This window comes from Ambystoma mexicanum, chromosome 1p (genome assembly GCF_040938575.1).
Source record: "Ambystoma mexicanum isolate Mex_15411 chromosome 1p, UKY_AmexF1_1, whole genome shotgun sequence".
Lineage (NCBI taxonomy): Eukaryota > Metazoa > Chordata > Amphibia > Caudata > Ambystomatidae > Ambystoma > Ambystoma mexicanum.
In genome coordinates this window covers 1,487,834,500-1,487,857,932 of record NC_090921.1, presented here as the reverse complement: position 1 = coordinate 1,487,857,932, position 23,433 = coordinate 1,487,834,500, and positions in this window count along the sequence as shown.

Here is a 23,433-nt window from a genome sequence, read left to right as displayed (position 1 = left end):
GGTGCAGCTCCAACACGGCTTGACGATAAGGTAAGACCTTCCATGGGCCCTTTCAGGCACATGCACATCGTTGCTGCCATAACTTTGAATTGCTTCACAGCCCTGAAGATCGTGGCACTCTACAGCTCTGTTGTGGACTGTGGATGTTACTGCTTGCTAGGCTGCATTTTCGACGGCTACTGCCCTTCTGAAATATATTCGAACTGAGAGCTGCCATACCAAGATGGCTGCCTGCACACAGTTGTGTGATTTGTGCAGTTGATGCTCTGCCCCCATTGGCTCTAGCTCCTTTGTAATAGGCCAATGCGTAGCCGGCAGGCTTGGCCGGCCCTCCTCCAAAGACCCGATCCTGGCCCTGGACAAAATGCTTGTCTCTTAACTATCCCACGCATGGGCAAGGCAGCAGTCCCTGGAATGGGACTGTGCCCTCTCCCTACCACAGGAGGTGGCCAGGTGCAGCTCCAACACAGCTTGACGATAAGGTAAGACCCTCCCTGGGCCCTTTCAGGCACATGCACATCGTTGCTGCCATAACTTTGAATTGCTTCACTGCCCTGAAGATCGTGGCACTCTACAGCACTGTTGTGGACTGTGGATGTTACTGCTTGCTAGGCTGCATTTTCGACGGCTACTGCCCTTCTGAAATATATTCGAACTTAGAGCTGCCATACCAAGATGGCTGCCTGCGCACTGTTGTGTGATTGGTGCAGTTGATGCTCTGCCCCCATTGGCTCTTGCTCCTTTGTAATAGGCCAATGTGTAGCCGGCAGGCTTGGCCGGCCCTCCTCCAAAGACCCCATTCTGGCCCTGGACAAAATGCTTGTCTCTTAACTATCCCTCGCATGGGCAAGGCAGCAGTCCCTGGAATGGGACTGGGCCCTCTCCCTACCACGGGAGGTGGCAAGGTGCAGCTCCAACACGGCCTAACGATAAGGTAAGACCCTCAGTGGGCCCTTTCGGGCACACCCACGTCGGCGCTGCCATGACTTTGAATTGCTTCCCTGCCCTGAAGATCGTGGCACTCTACAGCTCTGTTGTGGACTATGGCTGTTACTGCTTGCTAGCCTGCATTTTCGACGGCAACTGCCCTACTGCAATATATTCCAACTGCAAGCTGCCATACCAAGATGGCTGCTGCACATCGTTGTGTGCTTGGTGCAGTTGATGCTCTGCCCCATTGGCTCTAGCTTCTTTGTAACAGGCCAATGAAAAGCCGGCAGGCTTGGCCGGCCCTCCTCCAAAGGCCCGATCCTAGCCCTGGACAAAATGCTTGTCTCTTAACTATCCCACGCATCGGCAAGGCAGCAGTCCCTGAAATGGGACTGTGCCCTCTCCCTACCACAGGAGGTGGCCAGGTGCAGCTCCAACACGGCTTGACGATAAGGTAAGACCTTCCATGGGCCCTTTCAGGCACATGCACATCGTTGCTGCCATAACTTTGAATTGCTTCACAGCCCTGAAGATCGTGGCACTCTACAGCTCTGTTGTGGACTGTGGATGTTACTGCTTGCTAGGCTGCATTTTCGACGGCTACTGCCCTTCTGAAATATATTCGAACTGAGAGCTGCCATACCAAGATGGCTGCCTGCACACAGTTGTGTGATTTGTGCAGTTGATGCTCTGCCCCCATTGGCTCTAGCTCCTTTGTAATAGGCCAATGCGTAGCCGGCAGGCTTGGCCGGCCCTCCTCCAAAGACCCGATCCTGGCCCTGGACAAAATGCTTGTCTCTTAACTATCCCTCGAATGGGCAAGGCAGCAGTCCCTGGAATGGCACTGGGCCCTCTCCCTACCACGGGAGGTGGCAAGGTGCAGCTCCAACACGGCCTAACGATAAGGTAAGACCCTCCGTGGGCCCTTTCGGGCACACCCACGTCGGCGCTGCCATGACTTTGAATTGCTTCCCTGCCCTGAAGATCGTGGCACTCTACAGCTCTGTTGTGGACTATCGCTGTTACTGCTTGCTAGCCTGCATTTTCGACGGCAACTGCCCTACTGCAATATATTCCAGCTGCAAGCTGCCATACCAAGATGGCTGCTGCACACCGTTGTGTGCTTGGTGCAGTTGATGCTCTGCCCCATTGGCTCTAGCTCCTTTGTAACAGGCCAATGAAAAGCCGGTAGGCTTGGCCGGCCCTCCTCCAAAGGCCCGATCCTGGGCCTGGACAAAATGCTTGTCTCTTAACTATCCCACGCATCGGCAAGGCAGCAGTCCCTGGAATGGGACTACGCCCTCTCCATACCATGGGAGATGTCCAGGTGCAGCTCCAATACGGCTTGACGATAAGGTAAGACCCTCCATGGGCCCTTTCAGCACGTGCACGTCGGCGCTGCCATGACTTTGAATTGCTTCCCTGAAGATCCTGACACTCTACAGCTCTGTTGTGGACTATGGATGTTACTGCTTGCTAGGCTGCATTTTCCACGACTACTACTCTTCTGCAATATATTCGAAGAGCGAGCTGCCATACCAAGATGGCGGCCCACACACTGTGTTGTTGTATGCTTGGTGCAGTTGATGCTCTGCCCCCATTGGCTCTAGCTCTTGTAATGGTCCAGTGAGAAGCCGTTAGGCTTGGCCGGCTTGCATCCAAAGCCCCGATCCTGGCCCCGGACAAAGTGCTCCTCTCTTCACTATCCCGTGCATCGACAGGGTAGCAGTCCCTGTAATGGCACTGCGCACTCTCCCTGCCACGGGAAGTTGCCAGGTGCAGCTCCAACATGGCTTGACGATAAGGTAAGACCCTCCCTGGGCCCATTCAGGCACGCCCACGTCGGCGCTGCCATGACTTTGAATTGCTTCCCTGTCCTGAAGATCGTGGCACTCTACAGCTCTGTTGTGGACTATGGCTGTTACTGCTTGCTAGCCTGCATTTTCGACGGCAACTGCCCTACTGCAATATGTTCCAACTGCAAGCTGCCATACCAAGATGGCTGCTGCACACCGTTGTGTGCTTGGTGCAGTTGATGCACTGCCCCATTGGCTCTAGCTTCTTTGTAACAGGCTAATGAAAAGCCGGTAGGCTTGGCCGGCCCTCCTCCAAAGGCCCGATCCTGGCCCTGGACAAAATGCTTGTCTCTTAACTATCCCACGCATCGGCAAGGCAGCAGTCCCTGTAATGGGACTGTGCCCTCTCCCTACCACAGGAGGTGGCCAGGTGCAGCTCCAACACGGCTTGACGATAAGGTAAGACCCTCCCTGGGCCCTTTCAGGCACATGCACATCGTTGCTGCCATAACTTTGAATTGCTTCACTGCCCTGAAGATTGTGGCACTCTACAGCTCTGTTGTGGACTGTGGATGTTACTGCTTGCTAGGCTGCATTTTCGACGGCTACTGCCCTTCTGAAATATATTCGAACTTCTCCAGCATGGGGTCTGGCATGGATTCACATGCTCATGAATATTCCCCGTCGTCAGGCTGGGAATCCTCGGTAAAGAAAAAACCAGTATCAGTTTCGTTTCTGATCTGTCTTTCGTAGTAATAACCAATCACTGGTCTCTGCGTCATACTGACCACAGCCAATGACTGCCCTCTACCTAAGCACCGCCTCTGGCAGCCATCTTCAGATTTTTACCGCACGTTCATGTGTTGGGATCCTCGTGCTATTGCTCTCGAGCGTTAGTGCTATTTTTCGCGCTTTTCACAAAAAACTTTGATTCTTTCGGTCAAAAGAGCCTCAAGCTCCACCGATCCTACATCCGATCAACGGGGACCCGTGTCGGATTCATCTGTGCCCCTCAAGGGTGAAGATTTCGTCGAGCTACACTTCGGAGGATTCCGGAAGCTTCTCAGGCCCGGTCTCGGAGATGGCCCAGGAGAAGGGAAGCTCGACGCCCGGAAAGCTGTTCAGGGTCTGCCCTGGATGCCAGCTGCAGAACGTCTTCAAGGAGGACGAACACTCTTTCTGCCTTTACTGCCTTCATGAGGACAAGACGCACGTGGAGAAGGACTGTGCGTTTTGCGGCAACATGTCGGAACGGACCATGAAGGACCGCCATCAACGTCTCGCCAACTGGCTGGAGGGTAAGAGCCCGTCTGGCGAGAAGAAGAAGAAATCCGAGCGGTCTTCTAAGACCTTTGAGGGCGCCCCGGCGACGGGGGCCCAACATAAGGCCAAGCACCGCGAGTCCGCTGGCACCGGGAGCGCCGAACGGTCGGGCTCTACGGGCGCCAGGCAGGGCGCACCCTCCCCGGCACCATCAACCACGAGCCAACGCTCTGGGTCGGGTAAGAGGAAGGCCGAGCACCCGGCGAAGCTCCTGGAGAGGCCCCGGTCGAGCTCTAAGGCAGAGGAGGAGCGTGGCAGTGCCCCCTCCCTCAAGGATAAGGCGGTGAGCGCACCTAAGGTGGTGAAGGCCTTGATCCATCCGACCAAGCCCTCTATCGAAACGGTCGCGGCGGCCCTGGCTCAGCCTGTGGTGGCTGCACCAGTGGTGGCGACCTCAGGGCCCAGAATCTCCCTGCCTCCTCGGAGGGAGTCTTCCTTTGTGCCCATCGATAGGACCCCCGTGAAACCCTCCGTGGGGAAGAAGAAGGGGGGGCAGGGCGTCGTCGTAGATTCGGCCTCAACCTCAGAAGAGGAGCTGATCGAGGTCTTAAGCCACGGCCTAGGCGTGGAAGAAGGCCAGCCCGTCGGAATGGACCCCGACGCAGGTGACGACGACGACATCGTCGAGGATACCGACGGGGCCCCTGCTCGCCCGTCGGATTCCCCTCTGCCAGCGCCGCAAGACAACTCGGCGGCCATTTTGTTGGCCATACAGTCCTTATGCTCCGAGATAAGGACGAGGCTACCGTTACCGACGGAGGAACCTCTCCCGTCGGGGGATCCAGAACCGGGACCTTCTGGTGTTCCCCCTACCAAGAAAAGAAGGATCCATCCACCACCTCCTTTTCAACCGTCGCGCCCCTTCCAGCCCTCCTCCCCGTCCACCCGAGGGGATGATACGGGGACTGACACGGCAGCGACGGGTACGGACGACGAGGCATACGACGAGGATTTTCCGTCGTCGCCTCCCACCAGGGCTTCTCCGCCCGACGAGATCGGATCTTTCCACTCCATGATCTCCAGGGCTTCCGAGCTTTTCCAACTCTGCCCTGAGGAGAAGAAAAAGGAAGGCTTCCTTTATCAGCGGCGCGAGGCCAAGAGGAAGACGGTCCTCGCAGTGCCTCTGTTGGACGACATTTGGGATGAGGGCCTTTCCCTCCTCAAGAACCCTTCCACGACGCCAGCTAGAAGAGACCGGTACGAGAAAAAGTACCGGGTCCCGGACACGGCCCCCCTATGCCTCCGGGCGCAGCCTACCCCGGACTCCGTCGTCTCCGCGGCAGCCAGGAAGAAAGCGGGGGGGGTGCGGCCTCCACATCGACTTCCCCGCCGGACGGCGAGGGAAAGAAATTGGATGCTATGGGACGTAGAGTCATCTCGTCGGCAGCGACGACGATTAAAGCGGCCAACGCCTTGGCTATCGTGGCCCGCTACGACAGGGAGCTCTGGTACAAGATAGCTCCCCTGCTGGATTTTCTGCCGGACGACAAGAGGGCGGAGGCCCTTGAGATCCTGCAGGAAGGTGAGGTGGCCTCGGACCACGCCATCACCGTGGCGACGGACATCGCCGACACTGGGTTCCGCCAGCTGGGCAACGGCGTTTGCCTTCGACGTCGTGGATGGCTCAAAGCTACGGACTTCCGGCAGGACGTCCAGACCAGAGTCCTGGACATGCCCTTCGACGGGAACAACCTGTTTGGTAAGACAGTGGACGATTCCCTGCAGGCCATCAAGGCGGATACTGAGACGGCCCGGGCCCTTGGAGTCCTGCAACGACGGACGCCCTTTCGGAGCGGCGGAGGCAAGGGCGCCTCCAAAGGTTCCGGCGGCGGTTTCGCTTCCTACCGTCAAGCGGCCCGCTCGTCGTCGCAAGAGGCCTACAGAGGACGAGGCAAGTCTAGCGGACCCCGCCGTCGTCGCCAAGGAGGTCAAGGCGGCAAGGCCGCGTCCAAGCAGGATTGAACCGGCCGTGGGGTCGGGCCCCCACCGAAGCACCCCGGTGGGAGGCCGGCTGGCGGGCTTCGTCAGCGTGTGGGAGTCCATCTCCACCGACCGTTGGGTGCTGGACGCCCTGGCCCGGGGCCACGCGCTCGAGTTTCAAAGAAGGTGCCCGCGCGTCCCCCCCGTGGCCAGGAAAGAACTTCACGTCCCTCAACTTCTCCTGGAGGTAAAGGCGATGCTCAGAAAGGGCGCCATCGAACTCGTCCCAAAGAGGCTTCGGGGCTCCGGAGTCTACTCGAGATACTTCCTCGTGAAGAAGAAGACGGGAGGATGGCGCCCCATCCTAGACCTGCGACGTCTGAACAAGTTCATCAAGGCGCAGAAGTTCCGGATGGTCACCCTCCAGCACGTCCTGGGTCAGCTGGAGGAAGGAGACTTCCTATCGTCGTTGGATTTGGAGGATGCCTACTTCCACATTCCCATCCTAAAGGGGCACCGAAAATTCCTCAGATTCGTGGTCCAAGGGCGTCATTACCAGTTCAAAGCCCTTCCCTTCGGACTACGGTCGGCACCCAGGGTATTCACCAAGTGCCTCGCACCGGTGGCGGCGCAGCTGCGCCGCGAGGGGATTCACGTCTACCCCTACCTGGACGACTGGCTCATCCGCGCCAAGACGAGGGAGCTCGCCGTGGTCCACACGGCAAGGACCGTCCAACTCCTCACGGACCTGGGATTCTCCGTGAACTACGCCAAATCCCACCTGGTGCCCGCGCAAGTCGCACTGTTTCTGGGAGCGAGGCTCGACACAGTGTCCCTTCTGGCCTCCCCGTCGGAGGAGAGGACCAGGACCATCTTGGGCAAGGTGCAACGGATGTTGGTGGCCGACGCGGCCAAAGTGAGGTCCATCAAGTCCCTCCTCGGGATGATGTCTTCCTGCATCTACCTCATTCCCATGTGCAGGCTCCGGATGCGCCCGTTGCAAGAATTCCTGGATGCGCGCTGGATCCAGACGACGGGCAGCTTCGAGGAAAGGATCAAGCTCGACGAGAGTTTCCGACGAGCGATACGGTGGTGGGGCACCCGCGCGCATCTGACGGCGGGCATGGACTTCCAGACCCCAGCCCACCAGGAGACTGTGACCACGGATGCCTCCCTGGAAGGGTGGGGAGCGCACACCGAAAATCTGCACGCAAGGGGACTCTGGCTCCTGACGGAGAAGTCCCTGCATATCAACGTCCTGGAGCTCCGTGCAGTGTTTTGGGCCCTCAGGTCCTTCCTTCCGTCCCTCAAGGGCAAGGTGGTGAGGATCTTCACCGACAACACCACCACCATGTTTTACATCAGGAAACAGGGCGGAACCAGGTCCCCAGCGCTGTCCAAGGAGGCGCAGGACCTGTGGCATTGGGCCGTCGCCCAAGGGATTTTTCTGGTGCCGTTTCATCTGGCAGGGATAAAAAACACCATCGCCGACTCACTCAGCAGGGAGCTGCGCTCGTGCCACGAGTGGGAACTACGGCAGGATCTGGTGGATCACCTCTTCCGACGGTGGGGCACACCCCAGATCGACCTGTTCGCGACGGCGACGAACACCAAGTGCCGGAGGTTCGCCAGCAGGTTTCCCCAGACGAGGAGCATGGGCGATGCTTTCTCGTTCCCCTGGGAGGGCCTGTTCCTCTACGCGTTCCCTCCCTTGCCTCTGCTAATCCGGCTCGTCAACCAGCTCAAGAGGTCACGGTGCAGGATGATCCTCGTCGCACCTGCGTGGCCGAGGCAGATATGGTTCCCGGACCTTCTGGACTTGTCAGCGTCCCCGCCGATCAAGCTGCCGGCGGACGCGGATCTACTCTCCAGGGAAGGAGGTGCCATCCTCCACCACGACCCGAAGTCGCTGAACTTGCAGGCCTGGCTCCTGCAGCGCTAGAGTTTGGAGGATACGACATACCGGCCGATTGCAGAGAGGTTCTTGCAAAGGCCAGGGCGTCCTCGACTCTTAAATGCTACGGACACAAATGGAAGAGGTTCTCTGTCTGGTGCCACGCACAGAAGATTAACCCTCTACGGATTACGGCTCCCCAAGTACTGCCGTACCTGCTGACGCTGGCCAAAGCTGGTCTGGCACACGCGTCCATCAAGATTCATCTTGCTGCGATCTCCCGATACACCAGAACCACGGGGCGGACGTCCTTGTGGTCTCATCGTCTGGTGAAAGAGTTCATGAAGGGACTGTTCAGATCGTTCCCGCCGGTGAAGGCTCCGGCCCCGGCGTGGGAGCTCAACGTGGTGCTGACCAAGCTCATGGGACCTCCGTTCGAGCCTCTGCACTCGGCCCCGTTGAAGTTTCTATCGTGGAAAACAGCTTTTCTTGTGGCCATCACCTCCGCACGACGAGTGGGAGAGATCCAGGCCCTTTCCTGCAAGGCCCCGTACTTGACTTTCCACGACACGAGGGTAGTGCTCAGGACGCACCCCTCCTTCATGCCCAAGGTACCGTCGGACTTCCATCTCAACGAACCCTTGGTGTTACCTGTGTTCTTCCCGTCGCCTTCATCGCCGGCTGAGAGGACTTTGCACTCGCTGGATGTAGCTAGAGCGCTGAAGTTCTACGTGGACCGCACGAAGGGTTTTCGGAAGACGTCACAACTCTTTGTGAACTTTGGACCTGTCAATCAGGGGAAGGCTCTCTCGAAGGCTTCCATCTCCAGATGGCTCTCCGGCTGTATCATGTGCTGTCACCGGTTGGCAAACCGACCGCTGCCTGGCCGTCCGAGAGCCCATTCCACCAGAGCGATCGCAGCTACCACGGCGTTCCTATCTGGTGTGCCCCTGCTGGACATATGCAGGGCTGCTACATGGAGGTCGACGCACACCTTCACGAAATTCTACTGCGTCGACCGGGATTCCAGGGAGGAGTCCAGGGTCGGCCAAGCAGTGCTGCGCAACCTGTTCGCCTGAGGTGAGCCTGGTGAGGAGGTAAGATGCTTAATGTTGAGTTGATGTGATGCTTAATGTTGAGCCTTTGCCACCTCCCGTGGTTGTGCATGTGTGTACTGCTATGTATTCTTTATTCATGAGCATGTGAATCCATGCCAGACCCCATGCTGGAGAAGGAACAAGTTACTTACCTGTAACTGTTGTTCTCCAGCATGGGTCTGGCATGGATTCACATGCGAACCCTCCCGCCTACCCCTCTGCGGCTCTTCACTTGGTCATACTGCCACTTCACGTGCTTCCAAATCTGAAGATGGCTGCCAGAGGCGGTGCTTAGGTAGAGGGCAGTCATTGGCTGTGGTCAGTATGACGCAGAGACCAGTGATTGGTTATTACTACGAAAGACAGATCAGAAACGAAACTGATACTGGTTTTTTCTTTACCGAGGATTCCCAGCCTGACGACGGGGAATATTCATGAGCATGTGAATCCATGCCAGACCCATGCTGGAGAACAACAGTTACAGGTAAGTAACTTGTTCCTTAGAGCTGCCATACCAAGATGGCTGCCTGCACACTGTTGTGTGATTGGTGCAGTTGATGCTCTGCCCCCATTGGCTCTAGCTCCTTTGTAATAGGCCAATGTGTAGCCGTCAGGCTTGGCCGGCCCTCCTCCAAAGACCCCATTCTGGCCCTTGACAAAATGCTTGTCTCTTAACTATCCCTCGCATGGGCATGGCAGCAGTCCCTGGAATGGGACTGGGCCCTCTCCCTACCACGGGAGGTGGCAAGGTGCAGCTCCAACACGGCCTAACCATAAGGTAAGACCCTCCGTGAGCCCTTTCGGGCACACCCACGTCGGCGCTGCCATGACTTTGAATTGCTTCCCTGCCCTGAAGATCGTGGCACTCTACAGCTCTGTTGTGGACTATGGCTGTTACTGCTTGCTAGCCTGCATTTTCGACGGCAACTGCCCTACTGCAATATGTTCCAACTGCAAGCTGCCATACCAAGATGGCTGCTGCACACCGTTGTGTGCTTGGTGTAGTTGATGCTCTGCCCCATTGGCTCTAGCTTCTTTGTAAAGGCTAATGAAAAGCCGGCAGTCTTGGCCGGCCCTCCTCCAAAGGCCCGATCTTGGCCCTGGACAAAATGCTTGTCTCTTAACTATCCCACGCATCGGCAAGGCAGCAGTCCCTGGAATGGGACTGTGCCCTCTCCCTACCACAGGAGGTGGCCAGGTGCAGCTCCAACACGGCTTGACGATAAGGTAAGACCCTCCCTGGGCCCTTTCAGGCACATGCACATCGTTGCTGCCATAACTTTGAATTGCTTCACTGCCCTGAAGATCGTGGCACTCTACAACTCTATTGTGGACTGTGGATGTTACTGCTTGCTAGGCTGCATTTTCAACGGCTACTGCCCTTCTGAAATATATTCGAACTGAGAGCTGCCATACCAAGATGGCTGCCTGCACACTGTTGTGTGATTGGTGCAGTTGATGCTCTGCCCCCATTGGCTCTAGCTCCTTTGTAATGGGCCAATGAGAAGCCGGCAGGTTTGGCTGGCCCTCCTCCGAAGGCCTGATCCTGGCCCTGGACAAAATGCTTGTCTCTTAACTATCCCGCGCATGGGCAAGGCAGCAGTCCCTGGAATGGGACTGTGCCCTCTCCCTACCACAGGAGGTGGCCAGGTGCAGCTCCAACACGGCTTGACGATAAGGTAAGACCCTCCCTAGTCCTTTTCAGGCACACGCACGTCAGCACTGCCATGACTTTTAATTGCTTCCCTGCCCTGAAGATCGTGGCACTCTACAGCTCTGTTGTGGACTATGGCTGTTACTGCTTGCTAGCCTGCATTTTTTCGACGGCAACTGCCCTACTGCAATATATTCCAACAGCAAGCTGCCATACCAAGATGGCTGCTGCACACCGTTGTGTGCTTGGTGCAGTTGATGCTCTGCCCCCATTGGCTCTAGCTCCTTTGTAACAGGCCAATGAAAAGCCGGCAGGCTTGGCCGGCCCTCCTCCAAAGGCCTGATCCTGGCCCTGGACAACTTAACTATCCCGCGCATGGGCAAGGCAGCAGTCTCTGGAATGGGACTGTGCGCTCTCCCTACCAGAGGAGGTGGCCAGGTGCAGCTCCAACTCGGCTTGACGATAAGGGAAGACCCTCCCTGGGCTCTTTCAAGCACATGCACGTCAGCACTGCCATGACTTAGAATTGCTTCCCTGCCCTGAAGATCGTGGCACTCTACAGCTCTGTTGTGGACTGTGGATGTTACTGCTTGCTAGGCTCCATTTTCAACGGCAACTGCCCTACTGCAATATATCCCAACTGCAAGCTGCCATACCAAGATGTGCTGCCTACACACTGTTGTGTTGCCTGGTGCAGTTGATGCTCTGCCCCCATTGGCTCTAGCTCCTTTGTAATGGGCCAATGAGAAGCCGGCAGGCTTGGCCGGCCCTCCTCCAAAGGCCTGATCCTGGCCCTGGACAAAATGCTTGTCTCTTAACTATCCCGCGCATGGGCAAGGCAGCAGTCCCTGGAATGGGATTGTGCCCTCTCCCTACCAGAGGAGGTGGCCAGGTGCAGCTCCAACACGGCTTGACGATAAGGTAAGACCCTCCCTGGGCCCTTTCAGGCACACGCACATCACCACTGCCATGACATTGAATTGCTTCCCTGCCCTGAAGATCGTGGCACTCTACAGCTCTGTTATGGACTATGGATGTTACTGCTTGCTAGGCTGCATTTTCGACGGCAACTGCCCTACTGCAATATATTCCAACTGCAAGCTGCCATACCAAGGTGTGCTGCCTGCACACTGTTGTGTGCTTGGTGCAGTTGATGCTTCGCCCCCATCGGTTCTAGCTCCCTTGTGATGGGCCAATGAGAAGCCGGCAGGCTTTGCCGGCCCTCCTCCAAAGGCCTGATCCTGGCCCTGGACAAAATGCTTGTCTCTTAACTATCCCGCGCTTGGGCAAGCCGCGCTTGGGCAAGGCAGCAGTCCCTGGAATGGGACTGTGCCCCCTCCCTACCACAGGAGGTGGCCAGGTGCAGCTCCAACACGGCTTGACGATAAGGTAAGACCCTCCGTGGGCCCTTTCGGGCACACCCACGTCGGCGCTGCCATGACTTTGAATTGCTTCCCTGCCCTCAAGATCGTGGCACTCTACAGCTCTGTTGTGGACTATGGCTGTTACTGCTTGCTAGCCTGCATTTTCGACGGCAACTGCCCTACTGCAATATATTCTAACTGCAAGCTGCCATACCAAGATGGCTGCTGCACACCGTTGTGTGCTTGGTGCAGTTGATGCTCTGCCCCATTGGCTCTAGCTCCTTTGTAACAGGCCAATGAAAAGCCGGCAGGCTTGGCCGGCCCTCCTCCAAAGGCCCGATCCTGGCCCTGGAGAAAATGCCTGTCTCTTAACTATCCCACGCATCGGCAAGGCAGCAGTCCCTGGAATGGGACTACGCCCTCTCCATACCATGGGAGATGTCCAGTTGCAGCTCCAATACGGCTTGACGATAAGGTAAGACCCTCCATGGGCCCTTTCAGGCACGTCGGCGCTGCCATGACTTTGAATTGCTTCCCTGAAGATCCTGACACTCTACAGCTCTGTTGTGGACTATGGATGTTACTGCTTGCTAGGCTGCATTTTCCACGACTACTACTCTTCTGCAATATATTCGAAGAGCGAGCTGCCATACCAAGATGGCGGCCTACACACTGTGTTGTTGTATGCTTGGTGCAGTTGATGCTCTGCCCCCATTGGCTCTAGCTTTTGTAATGGTCCAGTGAGAAGCCGTTAGGCTTGGCCGGCCCGCATCCGAAGCCCCGATCCTGGCCCCGGACAAAGTGCTCCTCTCTTCACTATCCCGTGCATCGGCAGGGTAGCAGTCCCTGTAATGGCACTGCGCACACTCCCTGCCACGGGAAGTTGCCAGGTGCAGCTCCAACATGGCTTGACGATAAGGTAAGACCCTCCCTGGGCCCTTTCAGGCACACGCACATCGTCGCTGCCATGACATTGAATTACTTCCCTGCCCTGAAGATCGTGGCACTCTACAGCTCTGTTGTGGACTGTGGATGTTACTGCTTGCTAGGATGCATTTTCGAGGCCTACCTCCCTTCTGCATTATATTCGAACTGTGAGCTGCCATACCAAGATGGCGGCCTACACAATGTGTTGTTGTGTGCTTGGTGCAGTTGATGCTCTGACCCCATTGGCTCTGGCTTCTTTGTAATGGGCCAGTGAGAAGCTGGCAGGCTTGGCCGGCCCTCCTCGAAAGGCCTGATCCTGGCCATGGACAAAATGCTTGTCTCTTAACTATACCGCTCATGGGCAAGGCAGCAGTCCCTGGAATGGGACTGTGCCCTCTCCCTACCACAGGAGGTGGCCAGGTGCAGCTCCAACACGGCTTGACGATAAGGTAAGACCCTCCCTGGGCCCATTCAGGCACGCCCACGTCGGCGCTGCCATGACTTTGAATTGCTTCCCTGTCCTGAAGATCGTGGCACTCTACAGCTCTGTTGTGGACTATGGCTGTTACTGCTTGCTAGCCTGCATTTTTCGACGGCAACTGCCCTACTGCAATATGTTCCAACTGCAAGCTGCCATACCAAGATGGCTGCTGCACACCGTTGTGTGCTTGGTGCAGTTGATGCACTGCCCCATTGGCTCTAGCTTCTTTGTAACAGGCTAATGAAAAGCCGGCAGGCTTGGCCGGCCCTCCTCCAAAGGCCCGATCCTGGCCCTGGACAAAATGCTTGTCTCTTAACTATCCCACGCATCGGCAAGGCAGCAGTCCCTGGAATGGGACTGTGCCCTCTCCCTACCACAGGAGGTGGCCAGGTGCAGCTCCAACACGGCTTGACGATAAGGTAAGACCCTCCCTGGGCCCTTTCAGGCACATGCACATCGTTGCTGCCATAACTTTGAATTGCTTCACTGCCCTGAAGATTGTGGCACTCTACATCTCTGTTGTGGACTGTGGATGTTACTGCTTGCTAGGCTGCATTTTCGACGGCTACTGCCCTTCTGAAATATATTCGAACTTAGAGCTGCCATACCAAGATGGCTGCCTGCACACTGTTGTGTGATTGGTGCAGTTGATGCTCTGCCCCCATTGGCTCTAGCTCCTTTGTAATAGGCCAATGTGTAGCCGGCAGGCTTGGCCGGCCCTCCTCCAAAGACCCCATTCTGGCCCTGGACAAAATGCTTGTCTCTTAACTATCCCTCGCATGGGCAAGGCAGCAGTCCCTGGAATGGGACTGGGCCCTCTCCCTACCACGGGAGGTGGCAAGGTGCAGCTCCAACACGGCCTAACGATAAGTAAGACCCTCCGTGAGCCCTTTCGGGCACACCCACGTCGGCGCTGCCATGACTTTGAATTGCTTCCCTGCCCTGAAGATCGTGGCACTCTACAGCTCTGTTGTGGACTATGGCTGTTACTGCTTGCTAGCCTGCATTTTCGACGGCAACTGCCCTACTGCAATATGTTCCAACTGCAAGCTGCCATACCAAGATGGCTGCTGCACACCGTTGTGTGCTTGGTGCAGTTGATGCTCTGCCCCATTGGCTCTAGCTTCTTTGTAAAGGCTAATGAAAAGCCGCCAGTCTTGGCCGGCCCTCCTCCAAAGGCCCGATCCTGGCCCTGGACAAAATGCTTGTCTCTTAACTATCCCACGCATTGGCAAGGCAGCAGTCCCTGGAATGGGACTGTGCCCTCTCCCTACCACAGGAGGTGGCCAGGTGCAGCTCCAACACGGCTTGACGATAAGGTAAGACCCTCCCTGGGCCCTTTCAGGCACATGCACATCGTTGCTGCCATAACTTTGAATTGCTTCACTGCCCTGAAGATCGTGGCACTCTACAACTCTGTTGTGGACTGTGGATGTTACTGCTTGCTAGGCTGCATTTTCAACGGCTACTGCCCTTCTGAAATATATTCGAACTGAGAGCTGCCATACCAAGATGGCTGCCTGCACACTGTTGTGTGATTGGTGCAGTTGATGCTCTGCCCCCATTGGCTCTAGCTCCTTTGTAATGGGCCAATGAGAAGCCGGCAGGTTTGGCTGGCCCTCCTCCGAAGGCCTGATCCTGGCCCTGGACAAAATGCTTGTCTCTTAACTATCCCGCGCATGGGCAAGGCAGCAGTCCCTGGAATGGGACTGTGCCCTCTCCCTACCACAGGAGGTGGCCAGGTGCAGCTCCAACACGGCTTGACGATAAGGTAAGACCCTCCCTGGTCCTTTTCAGGCACACGCACGTCAGCACTGCCATGACTTTTAATTGCTTCCCTGCCCTGAAGATCGTGGCACTCTACAGCTCTGTTGTGGACTATGGCTGTTACTGCTTGCTAGCCTGCATTTTTTCGACGGCAACTGCCCTACTGCAATATATTCCAACAGCAAGCTGCCATACCAAGATGGCTGCTGCACACCGTTGTGTGCTTGGTGCAGTTGATGCTCTGCCCCCATTGGCTCCAGCTCCTTTGTAACAGGCCAATGAAAAGCCGGCAGGCTTGGCCGGCCCTCCTCCAAAGGCCCGATCCTTGCCCTGGACAAAATGCTTGTCTCTTAACTATCCCACGCATCGGCAAGGCAGCAGTCCCTGGAATGGGACTGTGCCCTCTCCCTGCCACAGGAGGTGGCCAGGTGCAGCTCCAACACGGCTTGACGATAAGGTAAGACCCTCCCTGGGCCCTTTCAGGCACATGCACATCGTTGCTGCCATAACTTTGAATTGCTTCACTGCCCTGAAGATTGTGGCACTCTACATCTCTGTTGTGGACTGTGGATGTTACTGCTTGCTAGGCTGCATTTTCGACGGCTACTGCCCTTCTGAAATATATTCGAACTTAGAGCTGCCATACCAAGATGGCTGCCTGCACACTGTTGTGTGATTGGTGCAGTTGATGCTCTGCCCCCATTGGCTCTAGCTCCTTTGTAATAGGCCAATGTGTAGCCGGCAGGCTTGGCCGGCCCTCCTCCAAAGACCCCATTCTGGCCCTGGACAAAATGCTTGTCTCTTAACTATCCCTCGCATGGGCAAGGCAGCAGTCCCTGGAATGGGACTGGGCCCTCTCCCTACCACAGGAGGTGGCAAGGTGCAGCTCCAACACGGCCTAACGATAAGGTAAGACCCTCCGTGAGCCCTTTCGGGCACACCCACGTCGGCGCTGCCTTGACTTTGAATTGCTTCCCTGCCCTGAAGATCGTGGCACTCTACAGCTCTGTTGTGGACTATGGCTGTTACTGCTTGCTAGCCTGCATTTTCGACGGCAACTGCCCTACTGCAATATGTTCCAACTGCAAGCTGCCATACCAAGATGGCTGCTGCACACCGTTGTGTGCTTGGTGCAGTTGATGCTCTGCCCCATTGGCTCTAGCTTCTTTGTAAAGGCTAATGAAAAGCCGCCAGTCTTGGCCGGCCCTCCTCCAAAGGCCCGATCCTGGCCCTGGACAAAATGCTTGTCTCTTAACTATCCCACGCATCGGCAAGGCAGCAGTCCCTGGAATGGGACTGTGCCCTCTCCCTACCACAGGAGGTGGCCAGGTGCAGCTCCAACACGGCTTGACGATAAGGTAAGACCCTCCCTGGGCCCTTTCAGGCACATGCACATCGTTGCTGCCATAACTTTGAATTGCTTCACTGCCCTGAAGATCGTGGCACTCTACAACTCTGTTGTGGACTGTGGATGTTACTGCTTGCTAGGCTGCATTTTCAACGGCTACTGCCCTTCTGAAATATATTCGAACTGAGAGCTGCCATACCAAGATGGCTGCCTGCACACTGTTGTGTGATTGGTGCAGTTGATGCTCTGCCCCCATTGGCTCTAGCTCCTTTGTAATGGGCCAATGAGAAGCCGGCAGGTTTGGCTGGCCCTCCTCCGAAGGCCTGATCCTGGCCCTCGACAAAATGCTTGTCTCTTAACTATCCCGCGCATGGGCAAGGCAGCAGTCCCTGGAATGGGACTGTGCCCTCTCCCTACCACAGGAGGTGGCCAGGTGCAGCTCCAACACGGCTTGACGATAAGGTAAGACCCTCCCTGGTCCTTTTCAGGCACACGCACGTCAGCACTGCCATGACTTTTAATTGCTTCCCTGCCCTGAAGATCGTGGCACTCTACAGCTCTGTTGTGGACTATGGCTGTTACTGCTTGCTAGCCTGCATTTTTTCGACGGCAACTGCCCTACTGCAATATATTCCAACAGCAAGCTGCCATACCAAGATGGCTGCTGCACACCGTTGTGTGCTTGGTGCAGTTGATGCTCTGCCCCCATTGGCTCCAGCTCCTTTGTAACAGGCCAATGAAAAGCCGGCAGGCTTGGCCGGCCCTCCTCCAAAGGCCCGATCCTTGCCCTGGACAAAATGCTTGTCTCTTAACTATCCCACGCATCGGCAAGGCAGCAGTCCCTGGAATGGGACTGTGCCCTCTCCCTACCACAGGAGGTGGCCAGGTGCAGCTCCAACACGGCTTGACGATAAGGTAAGACCCTCCCTGGGCCCTTTCAGGCACATGCACATCGTTGCTGCCATAACTTTGAATTGCTTCACTGCCCTGAAGATTGTGGCACTCTACATCTCTGTTGTGGACTGTGGATGTTACTGCTTGCTAGGCTGCATTTTCGACGGCTACTGCCCTTCTGAAATATATTCGAACTTAGAGCTGCCATACCAAGATGGCTGCCTGCACACTGTTGTGTGATTGGTGCAGTTGATGCTCTGCCCCCATTGGCTCTAGCTCCTTTGTAATAGGCCAATGTGTAGCCGGCAGGCTTGGCCGGCCCTCCTCCAAAGACCCCATTCTGGCCCTGGACAAAATGCTTGTCTCTTAACTATCCCTCGCATGGGCAAGGCAGCAGTCCCTGGAATGGGACTGGGCCCTCTCCCTACCACAGGAGGTGGCAAGGTGCAGCTCCAACACGGCCTAACGATAAGGTAAGACCCTCCGTGAGCCCTTTCGGGCACACCCACGTCGGCGCTGCCTTGACTTTGAATTGCTTCCCTGCCCTGAAGATCGTGGCACTCTACAGCTCTGTTGTGGACTATGGCTGTTACTGCTTGCTAGCCTGCATTTTCGACTCCAACTGCAAGCTGCCATACCAAGATGGCTGCTGCACACCGTTGTGTGCTTGGTGCAGTTGATGCTCTGCCCCATTGGCTCTAGCTTCTTTGTAAAGGCTAATGAAAAGCCGCCAGTCTTGGCCGGCCCTCCTCCAAAGGCCCGATCCTGGCCCTGGACAAAATGCTTGTCTCTTAACTATCCCACGCATCGGCAAGGCAGCAGTCCCTGGAATGGGACTGTGCCCTCTCCCTACCACAGGAGGTGGCCAGGTGCAGCTCCAACACGGCTTGACGATAAGGTAAGACCCTCCCTGGGCCCTTTCAGGCACATGCACATCGTTGCTGCCATAACTTTGAATTGCTTCACTGCCCTGAAGATCGTGGCACTCTACAACTCTGTTGTGGACTGTGGATGTTACTGCTTGCTAGGCTGCATTTTCAACGGCTACTGCCCTTCTGAAATATATTCGAACTGAGAGCTGCCATACCAAGATGGCTGCCTGCACACTGTTGTGTGATTGGTGCAGTTGATGCTCTGCCCCCATTGGCTCTAGCTCCTTTGTAATGGGCCAATGAGAAGCCGGCAGGTTTGGCTGGCCCCCCTCCGAAGGCCTGATCCTGGCCTTGGACAAAATGCTTGTCTCTTAACTATCCCGCGCATGGGCAAGGCAGCAGTCCCTGGAATGGGACTGTGCCCTCTCCCTACCACAGGAGGTAGCCAGGTGCAGCTCCAACACGGCTTGACGATAAGGTAAGACCCTCCCTGGTCCTTTTCAGGCACACGCACGTCAGCACTGCCATGACTTTTAATTGCTTCCCTGCCCTGAAGATCGTGGCACTCTACAGCTCTGTTGTGGACTATGGCTGTTACTGCTTGCTAGCCTGCATTTTTTCGACGGCAACTGCCCTACTGCAATATATTCCAACAGCAAGCTGCCATACCAAGATGGCTGCTGCACACCGTTTTGTGCTTGGTGCAGTTGATGCTCTGCCGCCATTGGCTCTAGCTCCTTTGTAACAGGCCAATGAAAAGCCGGCAGGCTTGGCCGGCCCTCCTCCAAAGGCCTGATCCTGGCCCTGGACAACTTAACTATCCCGCGCATGGGCAAGGCAGCAGTCTCTGGAATGGGACTGTGCGCTCTCCCTACCAGAGGAGGTGGCCAGGTGCAGCTCCAACTCGGCATGACGATAAGGGAAGACCCTCCCTGGGCTCTTTCAAGCACACGCACGTCAGCACTGCCATGACTTAGAATTGCTTCCCTGCCCTGAAGATCGTGGCACTCTACAGCTCTGTTGTGGACTGTGGATGTTACTGCTTGCTAGGCTCCATTTTCAACGGCAACTGCCCTACTGCAATATATTCCAACTGCAAGCTGCCATACCAAGATGTGCTGCCTACACACTGTTGTGTTGCTTGGTGCAGTTGATGCTCTGCCCCCATTGGCTCTAGCTCCTTTGTAATGGGCCAATGAGAAGCCGGCAGGCTTGGCCGGCCCTCCTCCAAAGGCCTGATCCTGGCCCTGGACAAAATGCTTGTCTCTTAACTATCCCGCGCATGGGCAAGCCAGCAGTCCCTGGAATGGGATTGTGCCCTCTCCCTACCAGAGGAGGTGGCCAGGTGCAGCTCCAACACGGCTTGAAGATAAGGTAAGACCCTCCCTGGGCCCTTTCAGGCACACGCACGTCACCACTGCCATGACATTGAATTGCTTCCCTGCCCTGAAGATCGTGGCACTCTACAGCTCTGTTATGGACTATGGATGTTATTGCTTGCTAGGCTGCATTTTCGACGGCAACTGCCCTACTGCAATATATTCCAACTGCAAGCTGCCATACCAAGATGTGCTGCCTGCACACTGTTGTGTGCTTGGTGCAGTTGATGCTTCGCCCCCATCGGTTCTAGCTCCCTTGTGATGGGCCAATGAGAAGCCGGCAGGCTTTGCCGGCCCTCCTCCAAAGGCCTGATCCTGGCCCTGGACAAAATGCTTGTCTCTTAACTATCCCGCGCTTGGGCAAGGCAGCAGTCCCTGGAATGGGACTGTGCCCTCTCCCTACCACAGGAGGTGGCCAGGTGCAGCTCCAACACGGCTTGACGATAAGGTAAGACCCTCTGTGGGCCCTTTCGGGCACACCCACGTCGGCGCTGCCATGACTTTGAATTGCTTCCCTGCCCTGAAGATCGTGGCACTCTACAGCTCTGTTGTGGACTATGGCTGTTACTGCTTGCTAGCCTGCATTTTCGACGGCAACTGCCCTACTGCAATATATTCCAACTGCAAGCTGCCATACCAAGATGGCTGCTGCACACCGTTGTGTGCTTGGTGCAGTTGATGCTCTGCCCCATTGGCTCTAGCTCCTTTGTAACAGGCCAATGAAAAGCCGGCAGGCTTGGCCGGCCCTCCTCCAAAGGCCCGATCCTGGCCCTGGACAAAATGCTTGTCTCTTAACTATCCCACGCATCGGCAAGGCAGCAGTCCCTGGAATGGGACTACGCCCTCTCCATACCATGGGAGATGTCCAGTTGCAGCTCCAATACGGCTTGACGATAAGGTAAGACCCTCCATGGGCCCTTTCAGGCACGTCGGCGCTGCCATGACTTTGAATTGCTTCCCTGAAGATCCTGACACTCTACAGCTCTGTTGTGGACTATGGATGTTACTGCTTGCTAGGCTGCATTTTCCACGATTACTACTCTTCTGCAATATATTCGAAGAGCGAGCTGCCATACCAAGATGGCGGCCCACACACTGTGTTGTTGTATGCTTGGTGCAGTTGATGCTCTGCCCCCATTGGCTCTAGCTTTTGTAATGGTCCAGTGAGAAGCCGTTAGGCTTGGCCGGCCCGCATCCGAAGCCCCGATCCTGGCCCCGGACAAAGTGCTCCTCTCTTCACTATCCCGTGCATCGGCAGGGTAGCAGTCCCTGTAATGGCACTGCGCACACTCCCTGCCACGGGAAGTTGCCAGGTGCAGCTCCAACATGGCTTGACGATAAGGTAAGACCCTCCCTGGGCCCTTTCAGGCACACGCACATCGTCGCTGCCATGACATTGAATTACTTCCCTGCCCTGAAGATCGTGGCACTCTACAGCTCTGTTGTGGACTGTGGATGTTACTGCTTGCTAGGCTGCATTTTCGACGCCTACCTCCCTTCTGCATTATATTCGAACTGTGAGCTGCCATACCAAGATGGCGGCCTACACAATGTGTTGTTGTGTGGTTGGTGCAGTTGATGCTCTGACCCTATTGGCTCTGGCTTCTTTGTAATGGGCCAGTGAGAAGCTGGCAGGCTTGGCCGGCCCTCCTCGAAAGGCCTGATCCTGGCCATGGACAAAATGCTTGTCTCTTAACTATACCGCTCATGGGCAAGGCAGCAGTCCCTGGAATGGGACTGTGCCCTCTCCCTACCACAGGAGGTGGCCAGGTGCAGCTCCAACACGGCTTGACGATAAGGTAAGACCCTCCCTGGGCCCATTCAGGCACGCCCACGTCGGCGCTGCCATGACTTTGAATTGCTTCCCTGTCCTGAAGATCGTGGCACTCTACAGCTCTGTTGTGGATTATGGATGTTACTGCTTGCTAGGCTGCATTTTCGACGGCAATTGCCCTACTGTAATATATAATCGAACTACGAGCTGCCATACCAAGATGGCAGCCCGCACACTGTGTTGTTCTGTGCTTGGTGCAGTTGATGCTCTGCCCCATTGGCTCTGGCTCCTTTGTAATGGGCCAATGAGAAGCCGCAGGCGTAGCCGGCACTCATCCGAAGGCCCGATCCTGCACCCAGACAAAATGTTCCCCTCTTCACTATCCCGCGCATCGACCAGGCAGCAGTCCCTGGAATGGCACTGCGCTCTCTCCCTACCACGGGAGGTTGCCAGATGCAGCTTCAACATGGCTTGACGATAAGGTAAGACCCTCCCTGGGCCCTTTCAGGCACACGCACACCGTAGCTGCCATGACATTGAATTGCTTCCTTGCCCTGAAGATCGTGGCACTCTACAGCTCTGTAGTGGACTGTGGATGTTATTGCTTGCTAGGCTGCATTTCCGACGGCTACTGCCCTTATGAAATATATTCGAACTGAGAGCTGCCATACCAAGATGGCGGCCTGCACACTGTCTTGTTGTGTGCTTGGTGCAGTTTAACCTCTGCCCACATTGGCTCTAGCTCCTTTGTAATGGGCCAATGAGAAGCCGGCAGGCTTGGCCAGCCCTCCTTCAAAGGCCTGATCCTGGCTCCGGACAAAATGCTTGTCTCTTAACTATCCCACTCATCGGCAAGACAGCAGTCCCTTGAATGGCACTGCGCCCACTCTCTACCACGGGAGGCTGCCAGGTGCACCTCCAATACGGCTTGATGATAAGGTAAGACCCTCCCTGGGCCCTTTCAGGCACACGCACATCGTCGCTGCCATGAAATTGAATTGCTTCCCTCCCCTGAAGATCGTGACACTCTACAGCACTGTGGATTTTACTGCTTGCTAGGCTGCATTTTCTACACCTACTGCCCTTCTGCAATATATTCGAACTGTGAGCTGCCATACCAAGATGGCGGCCTGCACACTGTGTTGTTGTGTGTTTGGTGCAGTTAATGCTCTGACCCCATTGGCTCTGGCTCCTTTGTAATGGGCCAATGACAAGTCGGCAGGCTAGGCCGGCCAACCTCCAAAGGCCTGAACCTGGCCCTGGACAAAATGCTTGTCTCTTAACTATCCCGCGCATGGGCAAGGCAGCAGTCCCTGGAATGGGACTGTGCCCTCTCGCTACCACAGGGGGTGGCCAGGTGCAGCTCCAACATGGCTTGACGATAAGGTAAGACCCTCCCTGGGCCCTTTCAGGCACACGCACGTCAGCACTGCCATGACTTAGAATTGCTTCCCTGCCCTGAAGATCGTGGCAATCTACAGCTCTGTTGTGGACTGTGGATGTTACTGCTTGCTAGGCTCCATTTTCAACGACAACTGCCCTACTGCAATATATTCCAACTGCAAGCTGCCATACCAAGATGTGCTGCCCACACACTGTTGTGTGCTTGGTGCAGTTGATGGTCTGCCCCCATTGGCTCTAGCTCCTTTGTAATGGGCCAATGAGAAGCCGGCAGGCTTGGCCGGCCCTCCTCCAAAGGCCGGATCCTGGCCCTGGACAAAATGCTTGTCTCTTAACTATCCCGCGCATGGGCAAGGCAGCAGTCCCTGGAATGGGACTGTGCCCTCTCCCTACCACAGGAGGTGGCCAGGTGCAGCTCCAACACGGCTTGACGATAAGGTAAGACCTTCCCTGGGCCCTTTCAGGCACATGCACATCGTTGCTGCCATAACTTTGAATTGCTTCACAGCCCTGAAGATCGTGGCACTCTACAGCTCTGTTGTGGACTGTGGATGTTACTGCTTGCTAGGCTCCATTTTCAACGACAACTGCCCTACTGCAATATATTCCAAC